The sequence below is a fragment of the Geotrypetes seraphini genome, chromosome 1 (genome assembly GCF_902459505.1).
Source record: "Geotrypetes seraphini chromosome 1, aGeoSer1.1, whole genome shotgun sequence".
Lineage (NCBI taxonomy): Eukaryota > Metazoa > Chordata > Amphibia > Gymnophiona > Dermophiidae > Geotrypetes > Geotrypetes seraphini.
Window position 1 is genome coordinate 9,745,381 of NC_047084.1, and position 25,084 is coordinate 9,770,464.

The following is a 25,084-nucleotide window of genomic DNA, read 5'->3' on the forward strand; positions in this document are numbered from 1 at the left end:
TGACGTCACCCATGTGTGAGAATATGCTGCCTGCTTGGCCTGGGATAATAGTGCTTATGCTTGGGAACTGCTACTACATTTAGGAGTAGCCATTTGCATCAATGAATATATGGTGCAAATGCCTGCGCCTAAATTTAAGCATCAATGCCCTGATTCTATAATTACGCACACAACTTAAAGTAACGCAGCCGATCCATCCATGACTCACCGATTACCCTATGCCTATGATGTGTGGTTGGTAGTATATGCAAATTATAAATAAACCGTACAAAAAATCTCCCACTGAAATGACTAGCGATATCTATCAAATTATAAAAAATGGGAGAAATAATATAAAATACAGATTTCTCCTAATTAACTATATCACATATAATTAGAAATTTTTATATGAAAATACTTATTAAATGTGTTTATAGTGCTCAGTAAAAACACTGCTTAATACCGGCAACCAATTGTGGTATGCAGTATACCAGACATCATTGCACCCTTCCTACCTCCTTATTAAAACCTATAAATCTTTAATAGTTTAAAAAAAAATTGATTTAAATGACTTATCTTCAGTGGTGCGCCATTGAGATGTCTTGGTAAAAGATTTTTAGTAGTTCTGCAGATTTTTGCTTACTACCGGACTACTGCAGAACTACTAAAAATCTTTTACCAAGACATCTCAATGGTGCACCACTGAAGATAAGTAATTAATATTGTAGAGGAACCAAATGCAAAATTTATTGCAAAAGGAGAGGATGTTTGTTCATAGAGCAGTGAAGAAGAAAATTAATAGATTTATTCAAAAATAGACTCCAATTTTGAACTTTTTATGCTGTGTAGCAGATATACCGTATTTTCACGCATATAACGCGCGCGTTATATGCGTTTTTACCTACCGCGCATACCCCTCGCGCGTTATACGTGTGAGCGCGGTATACAAAAATTTTTTAGCATAGTTCCCACCCCGCCCGACGCCCGATTCACCCCCCCCAGCAGGACCGCTCGCACCCCCACCCCGAACGACCGCTCGCACGCGCTCCCACCCGCATCCACGATCGGAGCAAGAGGGAGCCCAAGCCCTCTTGCCCGGCCGACTCCCCAACTCCCCGACAATATCGGGCCAGGAGGGAGCCCAAACCCTCCTGGCCACGGCGACCCCCTACCCCCACCCCGCACTACATTACGGGCAGGAGGGATCCCAGGCCCTCCTGCCCTCGACGCAAACCCCCCTCCCTCCAACGACCGCCCCCCCCAAGAACCTCCGACCGCCCCCCCAGCCAACCCACGACCCCCCTGGCCGACCCCCACGACACCCCCACCCCCCTTCCCCGTACCTTTGGTAGTTGGCCGGACAGACGGGAGCCAAACCCGCCTGTCCGGCAGGCAGCAAACAACGGAATGAGGCCGTATTGGCCCATCCGTCCCAAAGCTCCGCCTACTGGTGGGGCCTAAGGCGCGTGGGCCAATCAGAATAGGCCCTGGAGCCTTAGGTCCCACCTGGGGGCGCGGCCTGAGGCACATGGGCCCAACCCGACCATGTGCCTCAGGCCGCGCCCCCAGGTGGGATCTAAGGCTCCTGGGCCTATTCTGATTGGCCCACGCGCCTTAGGCCCCACCAGTAGGTGGAGCTTTGGGACGGATGGGCCAATCCGGCCTCATTCCGTCGTTGGCTGCCTGCCGGACAGGCGGGTTTGGCTCCCGTCTGTCCGGCCAACTACCAAAGGTACGGGGAAGGGGGGTGGGGGTGTCGTGGGGGTCGGCCAGCGGGGTCGCGGGTCGGCTGGGGGGGCGGTCGGGGGTTCTTGGGGGGGGCGGTCGTTGGAGGGAGGGGGGTTTGCGTTGAGGGCAGGAGGGCCTGGGATCCCTCCTGCCCGTAATGTAGTGCGGGGTGGGGGTAGGGGGTCGCCGTGGCCAGGAGGGTTTGGGCTCCCTTCTGGCCCGATATTGTCGGGGAGTCGGCGGTCCTTCGGGGTGGGGGTGCAAAATGGTCCTGCCGGGGGGGGATGTATCGGACGTCGGGGGGGGCATCAGGCTTTCAGGATGGGGACAGACCTTCAAGGGGGTGAACGGAGAGTCGGGACAGCGCACGGAGAGTTGGGGCAGTGCACGGAAAGTCAGGGAGGGTGAACGGAGAGTCGGGACAGCGCACGGAGAGTCGGGGAGGGCGAAAGGAGAGTCGGGGTGGCCAGAGGAGAGTCGGGGCGGGCGAAAGGACAGTCGGGCTGCATGCGCGGTATACCTGTGAGCGCGGTATACAAAAGTTTTTGTACATAAAATCGTGGTTTCTGCGCGCTATACCCGTGTGCGCGTTTTACACGGGTGCGCGTTATCTGCGTGAAAATACGGTATTACTATCTTTAGTCTCAATGTTATAAAAACATATTACAGCTTAGATTCCTTGCTTTGCTCAAATGAAAAAAGGAGAAAAGAAGGGTGAAAGGGAGTGGGAATAAGAAAAATGTTCATTATTTTGTTTCAGACAAGAATATAAATTTTTAATTTTGTATACTGTCCCCCCACCTCCCACCCCGCTGCCCAATATTCAGGCAGTGATGGTCAGTGTTTTTTAAATGCTAACTATCACTGGCTGAATTAGCCCCAAAATTCAGTGCTGGACAGGCTGCTGGAGTTTATACAGGCCTAGTTGATATTCAGCCGGGCATAAGCAATTTATGTGGCCCTAGCTACATATAGGGTGAGGACTAGATCCCCTCCCCTGAGATGTGCCAAGTCCTCCCTCCTCACCCCGAACAAATCCTCTGTCCTCTCTCCTTCCCTGATATCCAAATAGGGCCCCCCTGCCATCCAGCTTTTGAGCTGTCCTAAATCTAGCCACTTAGCTATGCAGGTGCCTGTACTGAATATGCTCGCACTTGCATAACCTGGGGCTTCTCCCCAGTGCCGCCTCCAGCACTGCTCCTGACCTGCCCATTTTTTTAGCTGGGTGCTCTGAAGTGATATTCAGCGTCATTCTCCGGTTAAGTGCTGCTGAATATCCCATCTTAGGCAGCCAGAAGTGATTTAAGTGGGCAGGAGTGCTTCCTGCCTGTTTGAACCACTCTGAATTGTGGCCCCTGTATGTTTATTAAGTTCAATAACAAAAAGCTTTTTCTTCTAACAATACACAGATATGCACCAGTTTCTATTGGCACATATACATACACAGTTATTACTCCGGCCTAGGAGGGTAGGCTATTTAATAAGAGCACATAGGTTTACATGTCATAGAGAGTTGCGCAGGGACAGAAATCAAGCCTGTCCCCATTGTAATCGGATCCTTCCCCGCCCATCCCCATAAACTTCAGAAGTAGTTATTTCATTTAATTAAACTACTGAATTAAATAAGCAAAAATACTTTATTAATTGTTGCAGATCATGGTTTTTTAGCATAGAGGGCGATGTTTTGAGGGAAAGATTACGGCTTTGGGATTTTGTGCTTTGAGGTTTTATGTTTTACTGCATTATTCTGTATTTGCTTTTTGTTTTTTATTTTATCATGTATGTTATTTTGTAATCCGCATAGAATTGTTGGAAATGCAGAATATAAATTCTGAAATAAATAAATGGGTCTCTGCCAGTGCCTCTAATGTAAATATAAATACTCTAGCTAATGAGGACGCTCAAACGATGTCAGCTTAGGAATCACTCTGAAGGTGGCCAGGGGTCCCTTTTGCCAAGCTTTGCAGGCAGCAGTGTCCCTGAGTCACTAATGCTGGCACCTCAGTGACTACTACGCTTGGTGGAGGGAAATTCTTCTGGCCACCTATGGAGGAGGTCCCCACCAGCCACAACTAGGGTCAGCAAGTACTTCAACACTAGAGAAATAAAACAAGTTATGCATTGTGTCCTGCTGAACTCAATACAAAGACGTCTGCTATATACCGTACATTTCCCAAGGCTAACATATTTCATTCAATAAATTCCTTTTTTTACCTTTGTTGTCTGGAGATTTATTTTTCCATCAATTTGGTTCCAGTTTCTCTCTTTTGTGTTGTCCTGTCATCTGCAAATACTTCATGTGGTTGCTGTCCTTTTTTACCTCCTACCATAGTCCAGCATTTTTCTCTTCCCTCCCTCCCTCCCATTGTACAGCATCCTCACCCACATCTATCCTGGATCACTCTCCCTCTTTTTCCCCCTCCCAAACTCCTGCACAGCATTTCTTCCTCTCTCCTCCATCCCCATGTGTAACATGTCTCCCTCTCTCTCACTGTCCACCATCTCTCTCCCTCTCATTCCCTCCTTGCTGCAAAGGGAGTGGGAAAAGAGAGAAAGAGAGGGTGCATCTCTCTCACCCCCCTTTACAGCCACGTCCAACATTTCTCCCTCTCTCATCCCCTGGCACTTGTGCAGTATCCTTTGCCCATCCCCACCAGCCCCGTGGCCATTTCTCTTTCTGTCAATCACCCCTCTCCAGCACCATGACGCATTTCTCCCTTCATCCCCTCCACCATGTCTATGATTCCTCCCTCTTGCATTCCTTTCCATCTCCACAACAGCCAATATTTATTTCTCCCTCCTTAGGTCTCTGCACGTCTCTTCTCTCCCTCTTCATCCCCCCAATCCATAGCCAAGGCTCTATCCCCTCTCTAGACCCTGACCCTTTTTTTTCTCTCCCAACCCATGATTTCCCCCCTCCCCCAAGGGTCTTCCTGGGCACCAGGTCCAGCGGGTGGGGGGGGGGGAGAGAGGGGAGATCTTGGGAGCAGGAGCATGACCCTCTCAGGGATGATGCCAGCTCAACCCTAAATGCCCCCGCCACCATATTTAAGACAGTCTCCCCCCACAACCTACCAAGGTACCTGGTGGTCCAGCGGGGGTCTTTGAGATATGAGTACAACCCTTTCGCTCCTGCCTCCTCATAGCTGTCTTCTATAATGGCTGCTATGACTTTTCCCAGGTGCTCATGCATTTCCAGTAATACCACGAGAAGTCACAGCAGCCATTTTAGAAGGCAACCATGAGGAGGCAGGTGCAAAAGGGCTACACTCCTACTTCGAAGCCCCCACTGGACCACCACATACTTCTGTATGTCTGGGGGAGAAGAAGAGCTGCAGACAGCAATTCTTCCCTCTCTTCCCACAGCCCTCCCTCTGACACAAAACACGTCAGACAGAAAGTGGAGTGTGGAGGAAGGAATGCTTCTGGCAGCCTGAAAAGAGAGAGGGAGTATGTCAGAGGAAGGCACCATCCCCACATGATCCCCATGAGTCTGGAGGAAGCCCCGTTCCCGTGCAGCTCTCTACATTTCACCTCTTTAATACAGCGGCAACATATGTGCCTATGTGCCTTCACAGCCCTGGCATTCTTTTTGAAAAATAATTCCCTAATGTTTAATCCATAAGAATTTGTTATGAGCCTAATGTTTTAAATTTCTAAGCTAAAATAAATCATTAGCGGGGACTTTATTACTTCCAGTTAAACTGTCTTATCTCCTGGGATTCTTTCACACTTTCATCTTCCTGCTTATATTTCTTTTTTTTATCATCTATTGTAAACAGTTTCCAGGAAATGCTTCTGGTTCCATAAGACTTTCTTAAGGCTTTGCTGCTGCAAGCATAGTAAGATAGAAGATGGAGGTTGATAAAACCAAAATGGTTCATCTAATCTGCCCCATAAAGCAGTTAGGTTTTGAAATGCTACTCTATGCAGGCTCTCCTTTATGCTTTTGCTTGTTTAAGGTTGTAACTGCCATTCAGTCTAAATTCCATTCAATATAGACCTTTGCGAGGGCCTGCCACAAGATGCAAGTGTGAGGGGCTTCTTTTCTGTCCCCATTGACCCCACAGACCATCAGGGATTTCAGGAAGACCTGAAGGTGCTACCTAGGTCTTCGGAGGATTGGGAGTTGGGACCTGATTCCGAGGGGGGGGAAGCAAGAAGGGCTTTAGGTATCATGAGCTTGGGGAAGGGGTGGAAAGGCTCTTTGGGATAGCAGGAAGGGGATCGTGGAAGGGGGATTTCAGGGCCAACAATAGTTATGTGGGTCCTGGCCGATATTCAGTACTGTGACCCTATAGCTAAACAGGTTAATTTAACCTGGCTGTGTCCCTAATTTTTATACCTCCTAGTTCCTGCTGTTCTGGCTGAAGCATTCCTGTGTCACTTCTCCCTTGGGTGGGACTATGGTTCTGACACTTTGAGGGAGTATCCTTAAGGGAAAGGGCAATGCCCTGTAGACTCCCCCGCATATCTCCTCCTCAGCTCAACCTTGCCTTGTTGAGCACCTGCCACTAACACCCATTTCCAAAACTGTCCCAGGCAAACCCGGAAACCCACAGTCAAGGCTCCAAAGTGATTTAGGCTGTTTAAACTATTTAAATATATCATAAGCTATTAAGTACAAGTTGAACAAGGTTGGATTGATGATGAAATGCAGTGATAGGCTGGCTGTGAATCTAATGCTGGCAAGTCATCACTACCAAATGTACTTTTGTGTGGTGTAGTGGTTAGAGCTACTGCCTCAGCACCCTGAGGTTGTGGGTTCAAATCCTACACTGCTCCTTGTGACCCTGGGCAAGTCACTTAATCCCCCATTGCCCCAGGTACTTTAGACAGAGTGTGAGCCCACCAGGACAGATAGGGAAAAATGCTTGAGTACCAGAATAATTTGTAATCCGCGTAGAATTGTAGGATATAAAAAATATAGTACTGTTTTGCACTAGTTTTGGGTGTAACTTATTTCTTTTGAGACTGATTGGGTAATTATAATTTTTGTTTTGGTAATATATAATTATCAAGTGATAATATTGCTATTTGTTCATGGCCATTAAAAAATATTAGCATGTGAGCACTTACCAACATCTATTTTGTAAGCAGTAATGGTTCACATGCTAGTCCTGCGCTAATCAGTTAGCATGTGGTAATGTAGTTGCGCTTACTGAATAGGGCTGAAACACCCACTCTCCACCCCCCCAGACATGCCCCCTCTGTGATAAAATAAAGATATTTTTTAGCATGCAGTTTGCATACACAGATCAGGAAATTACTACAGGATGCTTGAGAATGTCCCACCATAAACCCCTTTAAGCTATGGAAAATGCGCCCATGCATTAACTCACAAATTCTATAAAGTTAGGTGGCTAAATCTGCGCTCATAGTCGATGCAGGCGCCTAACTTAAATTGAGTAATAGGCTAAATTGTCACCAATAATCTGCAAGTCACCTCTTAATTTGCACTAATTGGAGTTCATGGAAAGTTAGGTGCCTAACTTGCTAGGCCTGATTCTACAACAGTTAGGCACCTAAGTGCAAAATGCAAAGTTACAAGTGGCCATGAGTGGGGCAGATCATGGGTGTGTTTTTAAGTTAGGAACTAATGTCAATGATTCTGCTGGAACTCCATGTCATTATAGGTTATAGGGACAGGATTAGAGGTAAATTACAAAATTAGTCAGAGACCACTGTTCAGGCAGTGGCCTTGGTGGGCCGCCGCGGGAGCGGACCGCTGGGCAGGATGGACCTCTGGTCTGCCCCAGCGGAGGCAACTTCTTATTAATACAGCTGAATGCTGTAGCTTGCAGGTAATAATTCCTTGCTATTTGAGGAGAAAAAATGTAGCACCAATGGAGAGGAACTGGAAGAGCACCCAAGCCCCACCAAATGAGAATGATGTGATTCTGGGGACACGCACTGGTGGAGGTCTCATGTTCCATTAGATGATCATCAACTGAGCCCTCCCAGAATTAAAGGACGTATGAATTTGCAATATTAATTGTTGCAAATACTCCATAAAAGAGGAAACAGGAACAACTTAAATAACCCAACCCTTGCAAAATTAATAAATTCATTATGATTATTAAAGTAATTTCCATATTCCCAATTTCTTGACACTTAAAATAAGAAAGGTAACAATTTGCAGTATAAGAAATATATCATTACTGATTTCCATGCAACCCATTATGATTAACAAATCATTAAATGTCTTAAGAAAAGACAGACAAAGACCTAATTTTAATTCTTATTGTAATGAGTCTATATATGACTTCTTCAGAAGGGCACTGTGCATGTGTTAAGTATTTTTGGTATAGATTTTCATTATCAATATAATTTATGCTGTTGCATTAGCCCTTATTCCTACCAGAGGTAAAAAGTGGCTCCTGCAACCTCTAATATAATAATACAGCATCATATTGAGCTACAAAACCAGCTTTTTCCTGTGTTACCAAATTTATCTCAACTCTCCTGATCTGTGAGATTGATAGATTACCATTTTTAGCTCGTCTTTTTAATTTCTTTTCTTAATACCTAAACAAATTTTATTAGTGCATAAATGGTTCTATTGCCTTTATGTCGAACCATATCAATTTTCTTTCCTATATGGCCAGGCTCATTCCATATCAACCAATCACTCAAGTCAAACAGACTTTAAATAACTATTTACTCTGGAGTATATGTGGGATCTTTTACACAGTTCATGTAGGTACCAACATTTCAAAACTCTGGAGTATTGCGTTCAAGTCTGGTCTCCTTATCTCAAGAAAGATATAGCGGCGCTAGAAAAGGTTCAAAGAAGAATGACCAAGATGATAAAGGGAATGGAACTCCTCTTGTATGAAGTATAAGGGGAAAAGGCATCTTTAACTGTTTCCTGAAGTGATAGTATGTGGCGGGCATCATAGTAAAAGATTCAGTACTTTAATCTATAAAGGAGACTAAAAATGAAATTTTAAAAGGCCCTATAGCAAATGTTACCAAAGATGGATTTAGCGCATAACCCATTGTATATCTACGGGCTACATGGCACATAGCACTTTCATTAGCCATTAGCACATTTTAGCAAATGAATCACCTTAGTCTTGGATGCACTAAAGATACCGACTGGATCACTGTTGGCCGATTCTCTGGCCGATTCTCCAGAAGTGATCGAGGTGCTATCAAGTTTACATGCAAATGATTTGCATAGAGGTGCAAATCATTTGCATGCAAACCCGATAGATCAATCGCTCAGTGAGCTGATGGCCCTCCCCAAAGACCCTGTAGTCTTAATGTACACTTAAGTATCACCTCACAAGTTGGGGATTTGTTTTGTGTCAATTGACTATTAATAATCTTTAGGCTTTAGAACTTTGAAATTTTGATTCTTACAAAGGGCTAGATTCACTAATCCCCGAGTCTGTCAGCGATCCGTTCCTGATTGCATGTAGGCCGACAAATTCACAAAAGGCCTTAATGCAAATGGGGACGATCATTGGAACATCCCCCATCCACGGCCAGGATCGCTAGAGAGCAAGCCTGGAGCATGCTCAGACCCTGACAGAAGTGACAGGAGAAGCAGCCTCCTGTCACTGCTGTCAGGGCTTCTGCCAGCTTTCTGTTTTTTAAACTAGGCCACAAAATATCAGGTCTATTTAAAAAAATGAAAAAAAGCGCTTCCCAACTGGCACGGCCTACCCCCAGTACAGCACTCAAACACCCCCCCTCCCGACCGGCACGGCACTCGACACCCTCCCCCCGGCATGACACTCAACCCCCTCACACACACCTCCAGCCCAGTCTGACACGTACCTAAAAGTTGGGAGCAGGAGGGGTGCTCAATCCCTCCTATTCTGTAGGCCTCAGCCCTAAGGAAGTCCCTGATTGGCTCAGGCGCCTCAGGCCCCTCCCAAGGGGGGAGGAACCCAAGGCGCCTGAGCCAATCAGGGCCTAGGTTCCTCTCTGTGCATCACATGATGCACCGGAGCAGGGCCTAAGGCCCAGCAGATGCGTCGCTGGACCCGGAGGAGCAGGAGGGACTGATCACCCCACCTGCTCCCAACATAGAGGTACTGGGGTGCCAGCCGGGATGCGGGTGGGCCGGGCTGGGCTGCGGGTGGGGTAGGAGGCCTACGGAGCAGGAGGGACTGAGTTATTGTGGAATGAGACTGTGCAGGTTAGTTGCCTAAGTACTTTAGGAAGAGATATGTTTTTAGGCGTTTCCTAAATTCCCCATAAGTAGTAGACATAAGCAATTGTTCTAGATCTTTGCTCCATAATGCTGCCTGATGTGAGAGGAGATGTTGATGATGTCTTTAAATTTACATCCTCTAACCGGAGGGGAAACAAAATTCAAGTGTAGAAATGCCACTCTCTGCCTCCTGGACACACTTCCCCCATTAAAAAATTGAAAAAAATATTTATTAGCATGCAGATAGCGCACGTTGATTTGGAACTTACCAAAGGATGCCTAAGCATTTCCTGTAATAAGCTTTTTTAAGCTGTGGTCAACATGCTGTAGCACTTACTGCAGCTTAGTAAAATGTCTTCTTAAGGCATTGTTCTTCTAAGGCCCACCACCCAAGTGTAACCTTCAGGGACCTTTTAGGCAGCCTGCACAGTCAAACTGAACTTTCTATTTCCCTGCCCTCACTTCTTTCCCCACTTCACAAGTTTACCATCCCTCCTCCCTCCCTCCTTTCCTCCCTCCCTATTGCTCTTGATGATCAGTGGTTCAATGAGACTTTCTCTGGCCAACCCCATAGGTATTTCCTCTGAGTGTCCCTCCCATGTGGCAACAGAAAATTGTTACAGAGGAAAGGTCCCTGGGGTTGAATCACTGCCAGAAAAATGGTCATCTGTAAGAGCATTGGATGGGCAGGAAGTAAGCAGGCAGGGAGGGAGGGATGCCATATTCACAAAATGGTGAGGGAAAGGAGGATGGAAAAGAGTAAGAAAGATCAGCATGAAACAAGCAGAAGAAGGGGGGAGTAGGTGAGATGCTGCACTTAGGAAGAGCTAAATAAATAATACCAGAGCAAGGTAGTGGGGCTGCTTATAATGTTTGTTTGGACTAATACAGAGTGGCAATGCTGGACATCGAGAATGCACAGGGATACAAAGGGGAAGTGGAAAGAAAGAGGGGATGGGATACATGGAGGAGAGGGAAAGGGGAAAAAAGGGGAGAAGAGAAGAGGAAGAGATAATGCACATGAATGGAAGGGAAGAGAAGAGGGAGGAGATGGTCACATGGATAGGGAGGGGAATAGAAGAGAGGAGAGTGAGGTACACATGAATCGGAAAGGGAAGAGAAGAGAGGGAGGAGATGGTGCACATGGATGGGGAGGAGAAGGGACGAGAGGAGAGGATAAGGGAAGAGAAGAGAGAGGGAGGAGGATACGAGATGGAAAGGAAAAGGTAGATAAATTTGAGATGGAAAAAAAAAGCTGAATATGAAAAAAAATCAATGCCAAAGAGGGATGAGGACAAAAGATGAAGAAGTAGAGAAAAGAAACAGCAAATAGAAAACAGAATTGAGAGCACAGACAATAGAAAGTGCAACCAGAAACTGGGAACAAGATGGTCAGAAAAATAAAATCACCAGACAACAAAGGTAGGAAAAATGATTTTATTTTCAATTTAGGGCTCCTTTTATTAAGTTGCGCTAGCGGTTTTAGTGCGTGACGCTAACGCCAGCATTGGGCTGGCATTAGTTCTTGGTACATAGCATGGGGTTAGTGCACGCAGCAATGCAGCGTGCGCTAAAAACGCTAGTGCACCTTAGTAAAAGGAGCCCTTAATGAATAAAATTTACATCTGTTGTCTTTATATTTTACACTGTTCAGGAAGAAATCCATTTCTTTCTATTTTTCTGCTGGTGTACTGCATGCAAAATCTGGCATCTTAGTGTTTCTTTTATGTGCATTAATACTTTTAGTTTGTGGGCCTTTAATTTGAAGAGGATTTTTCTGTTTTCTGCAGGTATTCTAGTGGGGATGGAAGTCAAGAATTGGTTGGTATCATGGCCTCAAGAAAGGATATTTCTTGGGTCTCCTTTAGCTCTTTTGGATCCAAAATGGCCCCAACTTAAAAATTAGCAAAAACCACTGTCTTAGGGAGTAATTTTATAACTTTATTATCTGCTCAAAAAAGGAATTTTATAAAACTGTGCAACTGCAGATGTACAAAGTACATGTGGTGACAAGTAGGCACATGTTTATGTGACATGTCTATGCGTAATTTTAGGATTTTAGTTTGGGTGAATAATAGCAGTCATAAATTACACCCAAGTTGTTTATAAAATATGCACCTATGTACATACAGTGCATATATTTACAGCTGCTCCTGAGTACATGTAAATATATAGAGATGCATTTTAGCCACGATCTCTGTTGCTTTAGTGACGCTATTTTTATAAAGATATATAAAAAGCCCCCAACAGAATATAGAACTTAAAAGTTGGGGCATTCACTTTTACTAAGAATTTCTCAAATAGTTCTGTGGAATGCAAAGCTTTTTAAAAAAAGTGTGTCTGGATTGGCCACTGTGAGGACAGGCTACTGGGATCGGTAGCATGGAATCTTGCTACTTTTGGGGGTTTTGCCAGGTACTAGTGACCTGGATTGGCCTCCGTGAGTGACAGTATACACTAGAGCTGTACCGAATAGTATATTCTGCTATTTGGCTGAATACAAATACCAAATATGAATAATGGCACTTAGTTTTAACATTACAAATAATAAAAGAAGCAACATGAAATCAGAGATCGAGTGTTACTTCAATAGGATTTAGCACAGTAGAGTCCCGGATTATTTGTATTCGAATTTAAGTCACTATTCTGCCAAATATGAATAATGCAATTGGAGCACTATTCAGGGTCGAATCAAATTTGAATACAGTGGTACCTCGGTTTACGAGTGCACCAGTTTGCGAGTGTTTTGCAAGATCAGCAAAACATTCGCAAACTTGGTACCTCATAAAGTTTCCAAGTTTCCAAGTTTATTATAGGATTTGATTAATCGCCTATTCCAGGTTCTAGGCGATGTACATCATAAATTACAGAGTTAGGGTAAAAATACATATTTAGAACAACTTAAAACAAATCAAAATAACCTAAAACACATAACATGACTAAACATATACAATAGAACAATAAACTTACGTGATGACAATAGGTAAGGTAATGGGAAGAAATACAATTCAATATAAAAGAAACATTTAAGGATAAAAACAGTAGGGAGAGGTGCAGAAATTTGATATGGACTGTAAAAAAGATTCAATATAAAATGTAAAAAAAATCAATTAATCACTAAAAGCATCTTTAAAAAGAAATCCCTTAAGTTTGCTCTTAAATTTATCTAAAATTCTTTCTTCTCTTAAATAAATTGGCAAGGCGTTCCAGGCTAGAGGAGCTGTAACTGAAAAAATAGAATGTCGTCGTGTACCTAAAACTTTTAACGATGGAACAACTAATAGATGTTGATCAGTTGACCGTAACACTCTTGAAGTTTTATAGGGGATTAAAAATTTATAAATAAAAGCCGGAGTTTTAAAAATTATTGATTTAAAAGTTAGCAAATTTAATTTATACATTATTCGATATGTAACTGGCAACCAATGTGCTTTCTCGAGCAAAGGTGTAACGTAATCAAATTTCTTAGCGTTTTCAATAAGTTTAATCGAGGTATTCTGAATAATCTGCACCGAGCTTGACTCGCTGTACGAGTGCTCAAGGCCCGGCACAGGAAGCAGATTTTTGGACACCGGCACCAATGCACAGGACATGCTGGTGCCGGTGCCGGTGCCGATGCGGAGGCTACACTGGAAGTAAGAAGAGGGTTCGGGTGGGTTGGGGGATCTCAGATCGCGGCGGGGGGGGGTGCCCGATGGCGGCGGGGGGGAGGGTGCCCGTTCGCGGGGGGGGCCTTCGGGGGGAGCAATGCCGGTTCTCGTGGGGGGGGGGGGAAGCAGCGCTGCTGGCCTTGGGGGAGGAAGGTGGGGGGTGGGAACATATCAAAGCAAGTTTCCCTTACTTTCTATGGGGAAACTTGCTTTGATATACCAGCATTTTGGATTACGAGCATGCTCCTGGAACGGATTATGCTCGTAATCCAAGTTACCACTGTATTTGGTACAGCCCTAAAGAAGCACTCTTTATGACAAAAAAAAAAAAATCAAAATTCAGGATATTTCCCCCTTCATTTTGGGTTTAAAATGTCATGGGAAATCTTCCCATGTCATTTGAAATGAACGCACATCCATAAATCTTACATGCATACTTTCATATTTCATGCTAATTCTGAAGCACTTATGCATTCGTATGGAATTTAATAAAAGATAGCCGGATTTCCAATTCTTTGAAGCTACTACTGGGCTGCAAAGTTTTCTACTGGAAAATGTCACGGAAAAAAAAGGAACATTTTTGCAACCTGCTAATCTATGCTGCCACTATCAACATTATACAGGAGCAAAACTAAATTATGCCAAAATTCAACAGAGGAGTCATACAAGACAGAGCAGCAGCATATAGTGAGCTATTATCCCTGTCATAAAATAGGAGTTTGCGGAACATTATGCTTGAAACCACATGCAGAAATGATAATGTCGCCTTCACAGTGAGTCTTTGAGAGAAGAAAATCTGCAGGAATAAGAGGCCTCACTATGACTGCTTTCTCCTATCCCCCTCCTCTCCAACACACTCATACTACTTACTCCCCCATCCTACCTCTTCTCTCCCTGCCTTAGCTAACTGGTGCTGGATCAAACTGGCTGGCTCCAGCCCCAGCAGCATCCTTTCTCTCAGCTTTTGTTTTCAGTTAGAACAGAGAGATACTGTACTCCTAGGCTCAAGGCAGCTTCATACAGGCGACCTCAGAGACAATCATCCTGCCCGCAGTGTAAACAATGGTATCTTTTCAATGCACATCCAACAAAGCTGTAGTTGTTTCTTTAGTCATGCTTGTTATTTAGACCTTATTCAAGCAACAGATAAGAAACAGCTTTAACCCCCTATTCACTAAGATGTACTGATGGGCCCATGTTCAGAACTTAACTTCGGCACTAGAGCCGATTAACGCTGGACTAGCATCAGCGTTAATCTGGGCAGATTGTTTGAACAATGTGCACACCAAAGATTGACTACATTTAAATACAATTTGCACAAACAGATGTAAATGAGGTCATTTGCTATTCCATCCCAATACTTAGAGGATAATGCGGAAACATACCTGCCCTTACATCTAGAAACATAATGTCAGCTCAGGGCTGGCATTAGGGTGTTTGAAGAGAGGATTTCTAATTTTTTTTCAGCTTAAAATTTGCCAGTTTTGATTTATTTCAGAAGCGGAAGGAAGCCCCTTCAAGCCTCTAAGTGCAGGTCTGAGCATATGTGAGCAGGCCCAAACAATCCCAAAACTGAGAGCATATACTGGCATCTGTTTTATGCGGTACAAATATAAGCCTTTCAAGTGAAAAAAAATGTGTGCTTCACTTCCTGGTTTGCCTGGGCATGTGTACAAGAGCTGTGATTACTGCAAAACTCTTCTGTTTATAAACCAGACACATTCCTCACCCTTATGGTCTCTTAGCACGCAAACCATTATCATTGAGCATTGGGGAGCTAAGTTTTAGCACTGTTCCCTTGGTAGGGGTCAGGCACTATTCCTTATAGTGTGGGAGTTCTGAGCATCAGCCAATGAGTGAGGAGTGCACTGATTTCACTTTTAAAAGAATGCCTTAGACCAGACATGTCAAACTCTGGCCCGTGGAGTAATAAGATTTGGCCCACCAGACAATTCCTGTCGTCGCCGCAATTTGGCCCGCCATTCCTTTCCTCCCTCCATCCCAGCTTCCTGGTCCTCCGGGCTGCATGCACCTGCCTGCCGCTGGCGTAATCACCGCTGCCGCTGATCTTCACGAGCATCTGGGAACTCAGGAGGAAGATTCAGACATTAAAGCAGCCTGAAGAGGCTTTCTGTTTTTCTTGCCTCGCGCCTTCACTCTGGGAGCGTTGGCTTGCGTGAGGTCATCTGACCGGAAGAGAGCATTCAGGTGTCTGTAGCTCGGTGATCGCTGGTCTAGAGCTCGGTAGTGTTATTTTGCCCAAAGCTTCGTGCGCCATGAAGCAGGTAGTGGATGAAATGTTCCCGGAGGGTGCGGGGCCTTATGTGGACCTGGATGAGGTGGAGGTAGGTGACAGGGAACAGCAAAACAGACGAGGGATTATGAGTGGGCTAAGGAAACCGTAACAACCATTGTAGTGGGTAGTAATAGGCTTGTTGTAGTTAGTTGGCTAAAGGCTCTGTCTTTAATTCTGTGTGTTACATTTGAATATGCAATATCCATTACATAAGTAGATGTTAGATACAGATCAACAGTTTTCTGTTACTTCAAGGTAAAGGTAGTTCCGATTTCCATGACAGCGTGATTCCTGTTACATCTCATGCTTTGCTCTTCTTTTTATATATGTATTTGAATAATGACCAGATAACTAAAGGTAGAAAAATAATTTTATTTTCTGTTTTGTGATTACAATATGTCAGATTTGAAATGTGTATCCTGCCAGAGCTGGTGTTAGACAGCAAGCGTGAACTAGGCCCTAAAAGAGAGAGGAAAAGTCTTTTTTATTTATTTTGTTTACATCACAGAACCGGCGTGGGGTTGGAGAAGTTGTAATCCTATACTTCTACTAAGACTCAGGGGTCCTTTTATTAAGGTGCGCATTTAGCGCACGCTAAATCAGTTAGCGTACCTTAATGAAAGGTCCCCTAAGTATCATAATAAAAAATTTGGCCCGCGACTTAGCCTATGTTTTAGATTTAAGAACTTTATGTGATTGAGTTTGACACCCCTGCCTTAAACAAATGGAGTACAAGGGGGGTAAACATAGGGGGAAAAAAGTGAAGTGAGATTTTATGTCCCTCCCCCTCCCCCATAGGTCATTGGTCAGATTTTCCTTAGTCAGCCAATAGGTTTTAGGGAGAGGTGGGAAAAGTAATTAGGTGGCACAGCGTTTCTTCCTACTTTTCTCTGCAGATCTATATCCAGAAACTTTCAGCTCTGCTGTCTGGGCAATGCTTGGGCATTGCTGGAGGTTATGGAATGCCTGATACTAGGATCCAAATTATCAAAGTGCTGAGGCTTATACAGTCCAGTATACCCCCGAAGTTTGCGGGCTTTGCATTCCAGGAGCACCCACGAATTTCAAAAACCGCGATTATTGGATGCGGTTTAGTAGTGTGGATCGGAGGCGGGAGAGTGCTGCAAGGGTAGCGGCTCGCCACTTTGCTGCTTTTTTAACTTGGATCTCGCCGGGTTGGCTGCCGATCTGCTCTGCCTCCTGCCGTCTTGTGCTTTCAGGACTTTTTTTTAAAGAGGCTCAGAGTGGAAATAATTATGACCTGGGAGACTTGGAAAAAACCGCGAATGACTGAGTCCACAAAGTCTGAACCGTGAAGTTGCGGGGGTATACTGTACACATAAATTTATGTGAGGCTGTGTTTTGGATGTGGATAGGCATGTGGAGGCAAGGACCTTTTTTTTTCATAATATCTCAAAAAGTAAGAATTCGTGGCAATCATTTCTTACTTTTTTCACCAAAAAGTGACTTTCAAATTTATTTAGCCTAGATTTTCTTAAAACAATTACATTGCCTATCAGACTACTAAAATGGCTTTATATAGTAACATAGTAGATGACAGCAGAAAAAAAAAAAACCTGAACGGTCCATCCAGTCTGCCCAATAGCCACACTCATTATCATTTTATGATTAAACCAACAATGAATGTGATATAAAACATTTGATCTTTCTTTGGCATTTCTGGGACAGAGGCCATAAAAATATGCCTGGCATTGGCTTTATGTTCCAACCACAGAAATTGAAGTCAAAACTCGCTCCAGCCCATCACAAACTGTCTTGCCAAATACAGGACACAAACTATACAAGTCTACCTGGCACTGGCCTTAGTTCTTCACAGTCAGAGTCACCATCTAAGCACTCATTTAAATTTTGTTTGTTTGTTTGTTTTTTTGTTTATATCAATCATTTTCTAATTAAAGATCCTCACGTGTTTATCCTACACCTTTTTTTTCTCTCTATGAGGATAGGTACCATAGATAATGTCACCCGTCATCACTTAGAAAATACTTTCCCATCTTATTTGGTTTTAATGAAAGGCATTCTGATTTATGATCATCAAAGTTTGGTACAAACAGTATATATTGTTTGAATGGGGACCTTATGAGATAGTATACTTGCTGGCTGCAGAAGTTGATTACTCAAAGTTAGATGATAAAACCAGCCTTCAGTTCTACAAGATTCTGTTTCTTGTGAAATGATATCTGTACTTGAGCATTAAGAACTGAGGGGGCAGTACGATTGTCGCTGACAGGCTTTGCAGCAGTGCACTAGAGTACTAGGTCTTCCGCTATCTCTTTCATGGGAGTAACGCTGTGGAATAAGTTGACTGGACCGCTAAGAGCTCTTGTAGATTTTCAGAAGTTTAAGAAACTCCTAACAACTACATTGTTTGTAGAAGCATTAAAAAAAATATCTATCCTGGGTTATGAATGTTCTTGTATTGATACGTTGTGGAGTGCCGTAAATAATGGCTGATATGAAGGAATTGCCGTATTTATTGTTTGTATAAAATGTTGTATTTTTAAAAATTATATGACTTTTTTTTTTGGGGGGGGGGTTTGTAATACCGCCTAGTTCAGTGGTCTCAAACTCGAACCCTTTGCAGGGTCACATTTTGGATTTGTAGGTACTTGGAATTGCCTCAGAAAAAAATAGAAACATAGAAGATGACGGCAGATAAGGGCCATAGCCCATCAGGTCTGCCCACTTTACTGACCCACCCCCAAGTCTACTATCCTAGGGATCCCACTCCTGGTGACAGATTCCCTTGGCTTAACCCTCTAAGGGATCCCACATGGGCATCCCATTTGCTCTTAAATTCTTGCACGCTGTTTGCCTCGATCACCTGCACCGGGAGCTCGTTCCAAGGATCAACCACTCTCTCGGTGAAGAAATATTTCCTGGTGTCGCCATGAAATTTCCCGCCCCTGCATGATATAAGAACATAAGCATTGCCTCTGCTGGGTCAGACCAGGGGTCCATCGTGCCCGGCAGTCCGCTCCCGCGGCGGCCCCCCAGGTCCATGACCTGGAAGTGTTCCCTACCTAACCTAAAATATCCATACCCCATTCGCTCAATGTCCTGTAAGGTAACTCTATCTGTACCCTGTAATCCCCTTCGCTTCCAGGAAGTCATGCAGTCCCTTTTTGAACCCCAGAATTGTACTCTGTCTTATCACCTCTCCGGGAAGCGCGTTCCAGGTGTCCACCACCCTCTGAGTGAAGAAGAACCTCCTTGCATTCGTTATGAATCTGTCTCCTCTCAGTTTTTCTGAATGACCTCTTGTTTTAGTTGCCCCTGCTAGTCTAAAGAATCTGTCCCTCTCCACCTTCTCTATGCCTTTCATGATTTTATAAGTTTCTATCATGTCCCCTCTCAGTCTCCGCTTCTCCAGGGTAAAGAGCCCCAGCCTGTCCAACCGTTCGGCATATGAAAGGTTCTCCATACCCTTTATCATCCTCGTTGCCCTCCTCTGGACCCTCTCGAGTATTGCCATGTCCTTCTTGAGGTATGGCGACCAGTATTGGACGCAGTATTCCAGATGTGGGCGCACCATTGCTCGATACAGTGGCAGGATAACTTCCTTCGTTCTGGTAGTGATACCTTTCTTGATAATGCCCAAAATTCTGTTCGCTTTTTTTGAGGCCGCTGCACATTGTGCCGCCGGCTTCATTGTGTTATCTACCAATACCCCCAGATCTTTTTCTTGGCTGCCTTTCCCGAGTACCCTCCCTCCCGTGTAGCTGTACATGGAGTTTCCTTTCCCTATGTGCAAGACCTTACATTTCTCCACATTGAAGCTCATCTGCCATTTTTTTGCCCACTCACTCAGTTTGTTCAGGTCGCTCTGCAGTTCTTTGCATTCCTCAACAGTTCTGACCCTGCTGGAGAGTTTTGTGTCATCCGCGAACTTGATAACTTCGCACTTTGTCCCCATTTCTAGTTTATAAATCTTTCCTTTTGGCTAAGTCTTAATAATAATATTGTCATTTATAGCTAAAGAGACATATGATCAAGAAACTGTTTTATTTTACTTTTGTGATTATGATAAACATAGCGAGGGCCTCAAAATAGTACTTGGCAGCCCGCAAGTTTGAGACCACTGGCCTAGTTATAGGCAGTTAAGAAATCTTTCAAATAAAATAAATAAATATATACACCATAAAGTAGAAAGAGGTAAAGGATATTTACAGAAATGTTTTGAGAATGAAGTTTCTTCTAGTTCTTGCAGAAAAAAACACATATAAATGCAGCCAAAGAAGACCGAAAACAAGCTGTGCTTCTTTTTTGAAGGGAAACATTTGAGAAAAGAAAGCTGCATGTTTTAGAGAATGACATAGGGACACATTTTTCCCCATCCCCTCACCCCGTCCGGTTGTGTTTCTCTCTATGGGCCCCTTTTACTAAGGTGCACTAGCGTTTTTAGCACGCCCTGTATTGCCGCGTGCCCTACCCCTCGTTACGCCCTATATGTTCTTTCTTTACTATAATTATTGTAGTTCCTCCTCTCTTCCATTTTGTAACAGTCCTGTATTTTTCATGTCTGTCTAAATATTGTGTCTATGTATGACAATGTTTTCCCCATTTTGATATGTAATATGCTTTGAAATTTTATGACAATGCATGTCCATCAAATTTTAAATAAAACTTGAAACTTGAACTGATTTTCCCGTCAAGTTCTTTTCCTGTCGCTGCCCCATTCCTGCAAGCTCCGCCCTCATCTGCACAAGCCTCAAACACTTTAAAATCATAAGTAGCAACATTCTAGAGCTCAGATTGTGATGTCATAATGCCTCATTCCACCAATGCCTAAGCTCCGTCCTCATCTGCACAAGCCTCAAAACACTTCATAATCATAAGTTTTCGAGGCTTGTGCAGTTAAGGCAGAGCTTACAGGAATGGGGCAGGGACAGCGATGGCGAAAAAACCCCCCACAGGGATGGGAAAATTGAGTTCCTGTGGGGACGGGGACAAAATTGTCCCTGTGTCATTCTCTACTCCGTTTCTTTCCTTTCCTCAGACTGCAGCATTTCTGCAGTTCCACTAACCCTATACAGTTGGAGCTGTTTACATTTAACATTTAATAGGAGGACTGGCTTCTATACATTTGCAGTACTATGAAGTAGAAAGTAACATACAGAGGAACTAATGTAACCTAAAGCTAAATATTGCATGAAAACAACCAAGTCAGGCTAAGAAAAATAGGATAAACTATGTTCGAAATGCAAGAGAGTGTCAGTGTGTACCTGACATGACGCAAGACGCAATGTATAATGTGCCTGTTGCAAAGGGTTTTATAATCTAGGTTTCAGCACAGGTTATTTAAGACAAGTGACACAGTCAAGGTCAGTGTGCAGGGTTTGTACTTCCTCGGCATGTGTACTGCATGATGACACACAAGAACATTCTGACAAGGTCATTCCTCCTTCCTGCATGATGTCAGCATCATGCATGAACATTTTTTTTAATTTGTTGGACCAGCTTCAGCCAATCTTGCAATGCACATCAATACAGTTAGTTCAAACACTTGAAAATGGTTGCTTGTTGTGCGGGTATTTTACGGCCAGGAGTGGCATGCTGGCTATAACTGTGCAGTTGTTACAGGTCCCAGGGCCTGAATCAGCTGGCAGGATATTCTCAGTCTCAGAGAAAGAGAGAGAGAGAGAACATATTTTAACTAGGACACCCCACTCTACTCACCTTTCCCGAACAGAAAAGATTTTCTGAGGGGTAGAAAAGTGTAACCCCCCTCTATAAAAATGGGTGGTACATTATCATCTCTTTAGGAGGTTTGGGAGAGAGGTGCTATTTTGCAACTATATCTAAACCATGGGTATTGGCTTATAGTTGTCTCTAGCCTCTTTTTTTATGGAAAAAGCCATTTGAGGTGGAGAAGATGACAGATGAAAAGTGATCCACATCATGATTTGTATATTCTATCATACTGCTAATTGACTGGGATCTATTAAAGGCTTCATTGACGTAGAATAAAGGGAATAGGTAGGGGAATGTGTTTCACAGCCCATGTCTCTTCTCTTAGCTTCTCTTCCTCTCACATGTCTTCCAGTTCTCAATGCCTGTGCCTACTCTTCTCCCTCTCCTTCAGCTTCCCTATCAGCCTTTTTCTCCTTTCCCACCCAGGATTCCTTCTTTTGGTTACTCCTCCAGACCCTCACTGAAGTATTATATCTCCTAGCCAGTACCCTCTTTTACAGTTTGCATCCCCTCTCCTAGCTCTTCTGTCCACAACTCTCTTACACTCCTCATAGGTCCTTTGGCCTAGAGCAGGGGTAGGGAATAGAGAATGACACGGGGAAAAAAAATCTGTCCCCCTCACTGCCCCATCCCCGGACCACCGTCCTCTTCACTGCCCCGTCCCTTCACCACCCCGTCCCCGTAGCATCCATACAAGCCTCAGTATTGCATAGACGTCACTGCAATGCAATACTGCCACATAAAATATTCCCTTGCGCTTTCACCCCCCCTGCAGCGAGAACACTTCTTAGCCGCTTCTGCCATGCACACCGTGCCCCTCCCCCTCCCCCGACAACAGGCCCTGATCTGACTAAAAAAACTAAACAGTAAGTCCTACTCACGTGCTCCTCAATTTTAAAGGCAGGATTGTTTCCTGCTTTCAGCGCACAACTTTGCCGACAAAGCTCCTTGGCCCTTACCGTCGTGGCCGGCATTTTCTAAATTGCCTTCTTACGAGCAGCTGGAGCTTTGAAGTTGCATGTGGTTACCGGAAAGGTCGTCTCTGATGCAACTTCCATTTGCATCAGAGATGACCTTTACGGCAGCCACACGCAACTTCAAACCGGCTACCTGCAGGTAACAGCCACCGTGTCATTCTCTAGTAGGGAATTCCGATCCTCGAGAACCACAGGCAGGTCAGATTTTCAGGATATCCACAATAAATATGCATGAGATAGATTTGCATTTCAATGATGTAGTGCATGCAAATCTATCTCATACATATTAATTGTGGATATCCTGAAAACCTAACCTGCCTGTGGCTCTCAAGGCTGGAATTGCCTACCCCTGGCTTAGAGAATGAAAGGGGACAAATCTGTCCCCATCCCCATGAATTCTGTCCCTGCCCCTGTCTCATCCCTGCAAGCTCTGTCCTCATCTTCACAAGCCTTGGACACTTTAAAATCAAGACTTGTGCAGATGAGGGCAAGGCTTGTGCAGATGAGGGCACAGCTTGCAGGGATGGAACAGTGGCAGGGACAGAACTTGCAGAGACGGAACAGGGATGGAGATAGATCCTGTGGGAATGGGGACAAATTTTTCCCCATGTCATTCTCTACTTTGGTCCTCTCTTAGTCCTTTGTTCGATAAGTTTATTACTTAGTGAGTTTTATTATTGAAATTCTATTTTACAAATATTTGCATTTTTTACTGTATTATTGTATTTCACTGATTGTCCAGCTCTTTTTAGTGTAAACCGCCTAGAACTTTTGATTATGGTGGTATAAAAGAATAAAGTTTTTATTATTATTATTCCCTGTCTCTTATAAGCTCCTCATTACATTTCCAGGTACCTTTATCGGCATTTCTTTCTCACTCTACATTAGATCAAAAGCAGGAAGCCTGTCTGGCTACTATTGATTTTCTTTTCTACTACTATTATTTATTATTTCTATAACGCTGAAAGGCATACGCAGTGCTGTACATTTAATATACAATAGGTGGACCCTGCTCAGAAGAGCTTACAATCTAATTTAGATAGACAGACAGGACATCTCAGGGTTGGTGAGATTCTGATAGAGGAAATGATACAATGGATATAGGTATCTGACAGCAGTCAGTGGAAGTTAAGAGTTAAAAGCAGTTTCAAATAAGTGGACTTTTAGCTTGGATTTGAATACTGCTAGAGATAGAATATGACATATTGACTCAGACAGCCTGTTCCAGTGTGGCAAGAAAGAAGGGCTGGAGTCTGGAGTTGGCAGTGGAGGAGAAAAGTACAGATAAGAGGGACATACCTGAGAAACGGAGTTCATGGAGGGGGGAAGGAGCTTAGAGGGAGATAAGTGAAGTGAGATTTTCTGTCCCTTCCTCTACCCCCATAGGCCATTGGTCAGACTTTCCCCTATGGCTGACAGCACTGGCTGTCCCCTATGACCCCCGACTGAGTCCAACCCCAGGCAGACATACTGTCACATACAGAAGCTGTACTGTTCACACTCTTCCTCTTCCCTGCTGAAATCACACTACAAGAGGAGGAGAGAGTAAACAGATGCATATTGGGCTGTTTCCTCTTTCCATATCTGTCTAGCAGCCTACAGTCAATTGCTCATGAACCACAGGGTTATCTAGAGCCTCCCGTAGGTCCCAAAAGCAGTCAGTTCTCCAGGCAGGCACAGGTGGTGGAAAAAGCCCAATATGCAGCAATTCACTCTTTTTCTCCTCTGCTGGGGACATGGAGAGAGGATGAACAAGCTGTTGGCTGTGTGGGAGGCAGGGCAAGGAGGCTGTTTCTTCTTCTTCGGTATGAACATAACGGTTGATCATCGAGAGTGGGAATGACCAACCTAGGGATATGCCAGTGCTTCTTCACAATTTTTGAAACTCGGTGGGCAAGGGTAGAAAACTCCTGAACAAAGGCCACACCGTATCAAGGGAGTTATCGTCCCTACTCATATCCTGCAACAAGCACTCTCTATGAGCATTTTTAGCTCTTTTATAAGCTTGTTTAACAGTGGCATAAGGATAGCCACGTTGGTAAAATCTAGTTTTCATCTGTTTTGCTTGAGAGCGAAAATCATCTAAAGAGTGGCAAATTCTTCTCAGCCTCAAAAACTGGCTAATAGGTAAGCTTCTTTTCAGGTTCTCAGGGTGGAAACTATGAAACTGCAAGAGGCTATTGCGGTCAGTCTCTTTTCTATACAAAGAGGTTTGAAGATGAGTAGTCCCCTTCATAACCAGAATATTCAAAAATGGAATCTCCTGATGTTTTATAGTGGCTGTGAATTTGATGTTATTATCCAACCTATTCAACTCCTCTATGAATATTATCAGCTCTTCCTCAGTTGAAGTCCATATGCAAAATATATCATCGAGGAACCTCCTCCTGATTTTAACATTTTTGAAGCCCGGTAAAGGGTAAATCCGGCTCTCCTCCAAATCTGCCATGAACAAAGCTGCTAAGGAGGGGGCTAAAGACGCTCCCATGGCAATGCCATGCTTCTGCAAGTAGAAATCATTGTGGAACCAGAAATAACTTTTGGTTAACTTTTGGTTGTGAGCTCCGGTGGA

The 25,084-nt window shown here is 44.1% G+C and overlaps 1 protein-coding gene across 1 annotated transcript in view; it reads right to left on the reverse strand.

The window, feature by feature from the left end:
• ADGRV1 (adhesion G protein-coupled receptor V1) overlaps positions 1-25,084 on the reverse strand; it is a 786,618-nt gene that overhangs the window by 226,138 nt on the left and 535,396 nt on the right. The gene's annotated exons all lie outside the window — the stretch shown is intronic.